The 9,439-nt window shown below is 41.7% G+C and overlaps 1 pseudogene; it reads right to left on the bottom strand.

Annotated features, from left to right (window-relative positions):
- Positions 1–385: 385 nt before the first annotated feature.
- LOC143690397 (thiamine transporter 2 pseudogene) lies at positions 386–2,773 on the bottom strand (annotated as a pseudogene).
- Positions 2,774–9,439: the final 6,666 nt, after the last annotated feature.

The raw sequence follows: 9,439 nt of genomic DNA, 5'->3' as shown, positions 1-9,439 counted from the left end.
TGAAAGATTATTTTTATATTTGTGCATTTAATCACAGCCATCCTCCACCACAGGGTTCCCTGCATTAGAGAACCCCAAGTTTTATCCTCGAGCTTTCCTTCTAGTGCGATACTCCAGTTTAAACCTCCCCTTTCAACCACAGCCATATTCATAATTCAGTGCTGTTAATTACATTCACCTTCATAGTAGGTTGCCATCCCCTCTCCCCATGTCCAAACGTTTCAATTCGACCTAGTTAAAAATTCTGCACACATTAAGCCTCCGCTCCCCATTTTCACAGTATCTTAATCTAGGGCAAAACATTAAAATACCGAAGTACGTGCACACAGCCCCATATGTGTTCAATCAGTCGCTCGTCCTCTGAGACCTTGTGGGTGACACCGGCCTAAAACCCTGCTGCTTTGCTCATATCAGGCGCTGGGTCAACCGAGCCATTTGGATTCCGATTACTGGAAGGATCTTCTTTCTTTTTGCATTTGGTTGAACAGATTACGAAAATGCTTCTCATTGGGAAAATTCCAACAATGACTGAGAAATTATTTAAATAAATAAAATACTGCATACCGACGGGGGACCCCAGGCCCTGGTCTTCCACCACAGTCAGGGTTGAGCGGGGCTGGACAGCCAAGCCATGAAAGTGTTGACTCCAAACACCAGGGTGTCGTGCTCCACGCTGAAACTCACAGCGATCTGAGATGCTGCTACCATTATAAGAAACATGTAACTTGGCTTGGATATCAAGAGACCAGCGTAGCACACCCAAATATTAGTTGTGTAACGCATGAGAAATAGAGGCCCCGCATTCGCTGCTGAGAAGATCCCCAAGGCCGGCTCTCCCCAAAGAAACCAGGTAACTTTCACGTGGCCGACTGCGAAGGCTGCCAGGGCCCCTACAAAGCTGAAAGGTTTCCGCTGTTCCATCATATGTTGTATTACTATGAGATGGTGCCTTGTAATCCCACAAGATTTGAACATAGTTCAAAACCTGGTTAAAACCTGCCATGGAGGCTGAGCCCCAATCTTGGGGTTTGTTCATATGAAACTTAACCCTACAAAGGAGAGGTCAAGCCTACTTAAAATTAGGCCTAAGAGTCACCCCCAAGAGAACCTCTTTTGTTGCTCAGATGTGGCCTCTCTCTCCAGCCAACACAGCAAGCAGACTCACCACCCTCCCCCTGTCTGCGTGGGACATGACTCTCAGGGGTGTAAACCTTTTTGGCAACATGGGACAGAAGTCCTAGAATGAGCTGAGACTCAGCATCAAGGGATTGAGAAAACCTTCTCCACCAAAAGGGGGAAGAGTGAAATGAGACAAAGCGTCAATGGTTGAGAGATTCCAAACAGAGTCGAGAGGTTATCCTGGAGGTTATTCTTACATATTAAGTAGATATCACCTTGTTAGTCAAGATGTAATGGAGAGGCTGGAGGGAACTGCCTGAAAATGTAGAGCTGTGTTCCAGTAGCCATGTTTCTCTAAGATAATTGTATAATGATATAGCTTTCACAGTGTGACTGTGTGATTGTGAAAACCTTATGTCTGATGCTCCTTTTATCTACCATATCAACAGACGAATTGTTTATATGGAATAAAAATAAATAATAAGGGGAACAAATGTTAAAATAAATTTAAATTGAAATGCTAGTGATCAATAAAAGGGAGGGGTAAGAGGTATGGTACGTATGAATTTTTTTAGGTTTTCTTTTTATTTCTTTTTCTGAACAGATGCAAACGTTCCAAGAAATGATGATGATGATGAATATGCAACTATGTGATGATATTGTGAATTACTGATTATATATATAGAACGGAATGATCAAAAGTTACAAATGTTTGCGTTTGTTTGGTGTTTGTTGGTATTTAAAAAAAAAAAGTAGAAATATAAGGGAAAAAAGAATGTTTGCATTTGTTTGTTGTTATATATATATTTTTATTTTAAATATTAATTAAAAAAAAACCTGCCATGGATAAAGTGCACCAGAGGGGCCAGTAAAAAAGAGGCTTCAAGGAGTAACACTCCCTGAGATCGTGGAACCACTATGTGAACACTCTCAAAGCCACCTTTTTTGGTTTCGGGCTGCTCCGGAGGCCGTCACCCATGGGCCCTGAGATGCTGAAAGACGCTTGGGAGACTGTTTGGTGATCCTTACGGGCTTCTTCTAATACAGCATCTTTTGCTGATGACTTTTGAGGAGCTTCTTTACTGGGTTTTGCATGAAAGAACATGCTCTTCTTGGGCATTGGTAGAAAAAGAGAGAAAAGGAAGGCCACAGAGACAGAGGCCAAGGATATGACATTGAGGTAAAAGTGTGACAGGTTGGCCGGGGACATCAGGAGCTGGGCCAGCACAGAGGCCACTGCGTAGGCCACCAACATCCTTCATGCAGTAGCTGCTCACCCTCTGGCAGCATTCCCAGCTGACCGTGCTGTGGGAGTGGGCATAGCAGGCCATCAAGCCTCAGGTCTCCAGCTCCTGCATGACTTCCAATCCTGGACCAAATACAAGCCACACCTGGGTCATGATGAAGCCAACGTCCTGTGAGACGACACCTGGCTTGTAGCCAGTTATGATCACGGGGAGCAGCAGTGCCAGGTAGGAGTACGTCCAAAGGGGAAGGGTGACTTTTGTGATCATACTGAGGCTCATATTTTTATCTGGTCCTGATAAATAAGGCACAACAAATGGTTCTGATGGCTTTATCATTGAGAGGAATCCAAATAAACGGAGAATTGCTGTGGGGGAAAAAACCAGTAATGGCTTGGAAGTCTGGCCATCATCTATATCTAGTTAAACTTATCTGAGTTCTGTCTGTTTTTATTCCTTTCTGCACCGAGTTCCGATGCTGCTGCTTCTGCCATTAGTATCCACAATTCTGATGAATTTTCTTTTATCTCATCTGTTTTCTTCTCATCTCTCAGCAATGAACATATCTTACTTATATAGCAAACCGTGATCTTTTCAAGCTTAGCGGGGGTTCTAACAAAAATGGCAGTAAAGTTGCTTCCTGCTGTGATCAGAGAGCCGAGGTCCTGTGGTCGCTGAGGAGGAGCCCGTCCCAACTCTTGGGAGGTTTGAGCACGTGGCCACCTCCCTTTCCTCTGAGAGGGGCCTTTTTCTGAGGGCTCCCTCTGTGCCTAGCACCACGCTAAGGGTCTTGCATTTGCAATATCATTGCATCGTCATTATCTTCCTTTGGAGCAGGGATATCATTCCCATTTTATTGATGAGGAAGCTGAGGCTCAGAGAGGTTAAGTAATGTGCCAAAGGTCACCCAGGAGAAGGTGCTGGAGCCAGAACCGAAACATATTGTTGGCCTCCACAGCGCATACCCTCAGCCATGACCATCCTGCTTTGCTCCTTCTCCAAGATCCGGCCAATACAAGTTAGTGTCGGGCCTTCTCTAACAGGCATCACAGGCTGGGGAGCATACAGTGTACTTCTTTCCTCAAGTGCAGTTATGTATCCCCAGCATGACAGACAACCACTAAGCCAGTGTCTGAATTTTAGACAGCTGAGTTCAGCAAATACAGATAACAGTTGAACCAATATCGACATTCGCCTCTGGAGCACAGTGATGCAGCCTCTGGTGTAGGGCACATGGCTGCCCAGAGCAGAGGCTGCCTTCCTTTCCCAACTTCTTTTGCAGCTAGAAGTGATGATGTGACCAAAGGGATATAAGTGCAATGGTTGCATTACAGCTTCCTTAAGAGGCAGCTGAACTAGGCCCTTTACCCCGTCTTTATTACATCGATCCTGGCTGGGATGCAGACTTGATGACTGGAGCTGGAGCAGTCATTTTGGATCACAAGGTACATTTGTGAATGGAGGCTGTGCACGACGGAGTCCAAGTCCTAGCTGTAAGGCTATAAGGAGCCTGAGTCCCCGACATTGGGGATCAGCCTGGTATGCTTCCCTTCAGGCTTTTCCAGGTAAGATAAATAAAGAGATCTTGTTTAAGCTACTGTTATCATCACTTACAGCCAAACACATCCTAATTAATTCACTCACTGATGACCACTTTGCTAAGATCTTGACTGGGTGCCAGGAATGGAGACAAAGCAGACATCAACCCTATGGCAATCCCAGGACAAGTCTATCTTCAGCATCATGTGATAGATATCTATTTGTTCATGCAGTCAGTCAGCTGTCAGTGAGAGCCAGGTCTCTCGTGCAACACCAGACACTGTGCTGGGGGCAGGGACACTGACAAAGCCCAGCCCTAAAGGGGTTCCAGGCTAAGAACACATACCCACGAGCCCAGGGACTTCTCTGCAACCGGAGCAGCTGGCCCCTTACCCAGTGGTACTAGAATGTGTTCTTTGGCCTTACCTGTCTGGCTCTACTCTTCCCAATGGGTCTGAGAGGGCAGCCTGGGGGGTGGGGCACTGGGCTGGCTCGGGTCAGGATAACAGTTAGGACCTCCTGCCTCCTGCCCAGCATGGACATTTAAAGTGGGAGGAGAGGACAGAAGTGGGTTAGGCATGTAGAAAGGGCACATGTGTGGGTGTAGGTATGTGCATCTGCACGTGTGTGTGCCCAAGTGTGTATGTTTATAAACATGTGGGTGCTGGGGTGAGTATGCATGTGTGCCTGTGCCTGTGCTTATAGGTGTTTTCAGGACATGTGGATGGGTGCAAATAGGCTGGTACATGGACATATAAAACATATATGTATATATGTATAGTAAGCATGTGCTTAATCAAACGTTAACATAGAATAGAAAATATGAAGATGTAATGATATCATATATCATTAAGCACATTGTACATATTAATGTCATATTAGAAATCTTAACAGTGAACAGTTATAGAAATTCACTCGTCTTGGTACTTGAGAGTACTATCTCATGTAATCCTCACCACAGCCCTATGAGGTCACTGTTATTATCCGCATGTTTGAGGTGAGAGAACTGAGGCACAGAGAGGGCAAGTGACTTGCCCAGGGTCACACAGGAAGCCGGCAGTCTGTCCCCGAAGCCCATATTCCTGGCCCTGGCGCAGTCCCACCTCTCTGTGCTTGACAGTACTCATGCATCCCTGGAGCAAGGGTTGGGTATGTGAACAGAGGTGCGTGTGCAGGCGTGTCCAGGGTGGGGTAGTGTGTGCAAATGTTCATGACCGCACACATCTAAACTCTGTTTAGGTGGCGTGGACACAGGTGTGTCCAGCATGAGTGTTGTTACATGCGGCCTGGCTCCTCTTGCTTCTTTTGCCTCCTAATTGCCCCTCTTCCTCCCTCCCTCCCTTCCTTCCTTCCTCCCTCCCTCTCTCCCTCCCTCCCTCCTTCCCTTCCTTCCCTTCCTCTCTTCTTCCTTCTTTTCTTTCCTTCCTTCCTTCCGTACATTTTTCCCTCTCTCCTTTATTTCTTTAGAAGAGGCAAATCTTTTTTATAAAGGTAAATTTCACATACACGACTAACCACTTTAAAGCGTTCAATTCAGTGATATTTAGGAAATTGACAATGTTCTGCAAACACTAGCTCCCTCCAATTTCAATTTTTTTTTCACCACTTCTTAAAAATGCCCCACGCCAGCATTTCTGGGGTGATGGGAAAGTTCTGATCATGGATGGTGGTGATGGTAACACAGCGTTGTAAATATAATTAGCACCACTGAATTGCATACTTGAAAGTGGTTAAAATGGGAAATTTTATGTTGTATATATGTTACCATAATAAAAAATTAAAAAAGAAAACCACTGAGCTGTACAAAGAGTGAACCCTAATGTAAACTGTGAGCTATAATTAGTAATATAATTATAATAATACGGGTTCATTAATTGTACTAAAGGTACCAGACTAATGCAAAATGTTAATAATAGGGAAAACTGTGGGGGGGGATGTATGGGAACCCTCCATTTTCTGCATGATTTTTCTATAAACCTTCAACTGCTCTTAAAAAAAAAAAGCACACACTGTACCTATCTGGTTAATAAAGAGATGGATAGCAGGAGATAGAAATAGGGTAAGATATTGGGTAACTGGAGCTGAAGGGATACAGACTGTGCAACAGGACTGGATAAAAAAACTCAGAAATGGACAGCACAATACTACCTAACTGTAATGTGATTATGTTAAAACACTGAATGAAGCTGCATGTGAGAATGATAGAGGGAGGAGGGCTGGGGACATAAATGAAATCAGAAAGAAAGATAGATGTTAAAGATTGAAATGGTATAATCTAGGAATGCCTAGAGTGTATAATAATAGTGAAATGTACAGTGTACAAATTTTAAAAATGTTTTTGCATGAGGAAGAAGAAAGGAATGTCATTATTACAGGGTGCTGAAAATAGATGATAATTAATACTTTAAAATGTCACCTTATGTGTGAGACTAAAGCAAAAAATGTTCATTTGTTACAAAATTTATATTTTGACTAGAGCATTTCCTAATATAACTCATGTAGATAATTTGATTGAATGTCATAAGTACTTGGAATCTCAGGTAGGATGAGATTTTGTTGGTTTGTCCAGAGTGATGCCCCGATGAATCCCAGAGTGATTTGATCAGTGAGTGGAAAAGTATTTGCAAGCCCCCTTCGGGGAATGGTGAGAGCAGGAAGAAATTCAACTTTCCCAAGTTGAATTCTTGCTATTCTCACAAGCAGTGTGGACAACCAAAGCTATAGGCTGAGCCCCCAGTCTTGGGGTTTGTTCATATGAAACCTAACCCCACAAAGGATAGGTCAAGTCTACTTAAAATTTAGGCCTAAGAGTCACCCCCAAGAGAACCTCTTTTGTTGCTCAGATGTGGCCTCTCTCTCCAGCCAACATGACGAGCAGTCTCACCACCCTACCTCTCTCTGCGTGGGACATGACTCCCAGGGGTGTGGACCTTCCTGGCAACGTGGAACAGAGATCCTGGAATGAGCTGAGACTCAGCATCAAGGGACTGAGAAAAACCCTAGAATGAGCTGGGAATTAACATCAAGGGATTGAGAGAAACTTCTCGACCAAAGAGGGAAGAGTGAAATGAGACAAAGTGTCAATGGCTGAGAGATTCCAGAGTCCAGAGGTTATCCTGGAGGTTATTCTTATGCATTAAGTAGATATCACCTTGTTGTTCAAGATGTAGCGGAGAGGCTGGAGGAACTGCCTGAAAATGTGTTCCAGCAGCCATGTTTCTTGATGATGATTGAACAATGATAAAGCTTTCACAATGTGACTCTGTGAATGTGAAAACCTTGTGTCTGATGCTCCTTTTAGTTACCATATCAACAGAAGAGTAGAACATATGGAATAAAAATAAATGATAGGGGAACAAATGTTAAAATAAATTCAGTTTGAAATGCTAGTGGTAAATGAAAGCGAGGGGTAAGGGGTATGGTATGTGTAATCTTTTTTTCTCTATTGTCATTTTATTTCTTTTTCTGTTGTATTTTTATTTCTTTTTCTAAATCAATGCAAATGTTCTAAGAAATGATGAATATGCAGCTATGTGATGATATTAAGAATTACTGATTGTATATGTAGAATGGAATGATATCTTAATGTTTTATTTGTTAATTTTTTTTAATTAATAAAAAAAGTTAAAAAAAAAAAAGAGATGGATAGTTTTCTTTTCAAAGACAAAAATAACCAAAACAAAAAAACATCCCAAATCCATTAAGCAATCATGCCCCACTTTCCCCTCCCCCAGTCCCATTGATAACCTCTAATCTGCTTTCTCTCTCTGGGTTTGCTTATTCTGAATATATCATATGAAAAGAAATATGCAATATTTGCTCCTTTGTGATGAATTCCTTTCACTCAGCATAGTGTTTTCAAAGTCCCTCCAAGCTGTAGCATGTCAGTACTTTCTTTTTATCGCCAAATGATATTCCATTGAATATTATTTGTTCGTCCATTTGTTCGTCCTGCAATTTGTTTGTCCATTCATCTGTTGATGGACGCTTCCTGGTTTCCACCTTTTGTTTATTATAAATAGAGCTACTACGAACAGGTATGTACAACTTTCTGTGTGGACATATATTTTCACTTCTCTTGGGTGTGGGTCCTACGGTAATTCTACGTTTAATGTTTTGAGGAAGTGCATAAGTGTTTCCATGGTGGTGCACCATTTTACATCTCCATCAACAGTGCAAGGAGGGGTCCCATTTCTCCACATTCTTGCCAACACTTGTCATTTTCTGTGCGTGTGAGAGGTTTTTTTTTTTTTTTTTTGGTATTATTACAGACATCTTCCTGGGGGTAAAGGGGTGTCTCATTAAAATTTTTTTAGCTGTTAATTGTAGTAACAAATACAACTCAGTATTTCCCATATTAATTACTTGCAAGTGTACAGCTCAGTAGTATTAACTGCATTCACAATATTGTGTTACCATCAACAATATCAATTATGCCATATTTTTGTATCGCCTCTGTCCTTATTAAGCAATTACTCTTTCCCCGCTCCAACGTGTCTCTGAAATTTGTCTGTGAAATTTGCTTCTTCTAGGCATTTATATAAGCAAGATCATACAACACTTGTCTTTTTGTGTCTGGTTTATTTCACACCACCTGATGCCAAGATTCATCCACATCATCACGTGTATTGGATTCCTTTTTAAGGTGCATAATATTCCAATGCATGTGTGTGCTACATTTTGTTTATCCATTCATCTCTCGTTGGATGCTTGGGTTGCTTCCACCTTTAGTCTATTGTGAATAGTGCTGCTGTGAACACTGGTGTGCAAATATGTGTTTGAGTTCCTGCTTTCCATTCTTTGGAGGCCAGTTATATTTATGTACATGTATATAAATTTATGAAAACTAAACATGCAAATCTTCCATGCTTTTTATGGCAACAATTTAAATTTTTTTTTACTCCATTGTCATTTTTTGTGATTGAAGTCCTATGTGTAAGTATGCATCTTTTCCAATTAATTTTTACTTAATTCTTTGTGAGGATATTGTTTCCATGAGCTGTAAGATTATCATCTTACAGTAGCAAGAAATAATTGCAAATATAGATTGCATAATATGGCATCAATGCCTTCCTTGGTTTTTCAAAGAGTTTGGGAAGGTAAGACTTCATAAATGAGAAAGTTGAGTATAGGTATCCCTCACCTGCTTGGTGTTTAGTTATCAGGCAGCATTATCAATTACAAACACAGTCTTGAACCAGGAGGCCAACAAAAAAAGCCTCTAAGAAGCCAAAACAGATACTATAAAGTTAAGCATGAACACTCAGGGTTTATGAGTTGTGGCAGTTATAAAGTGGGAGTCAGTCAGCCTAGGACTTTAATAGTTCCTGAAAACGTTTTTATGAATATCACACATTCTACTCATATGTCATTGTGATAATGATCACCCAAACCATCAAGAAAAAGTGCTCACCATCAATTTGATTTTTGACAAGGCAGGACAAGTTATGGTATTTTCAATAGTATTGAAATTAAACTTATTGTTAAAAGAGTATATTTCCAGGCATCCCTAAAAAAAATCTCAATATGCTACTCTA

This window comes from Tamandua tetradactyla, chromosome 7 (assembly GCF_023851605.1).
Source record: "Tamandua tetradactyla isolate mTamTet1 chromosome 7, mTamTet1.pri, whole genome shotgun sequence".
Taxonomy (NCBI): Eukaryota; Metazoa; Chordata; class Mammalia; order Pilosa; family Myrmecophagidae; genus Tamandua; species Tamandua tetradactyla.
This window is presented reverse-complemented; position numbering and strand designations above follow the sequence as displayed.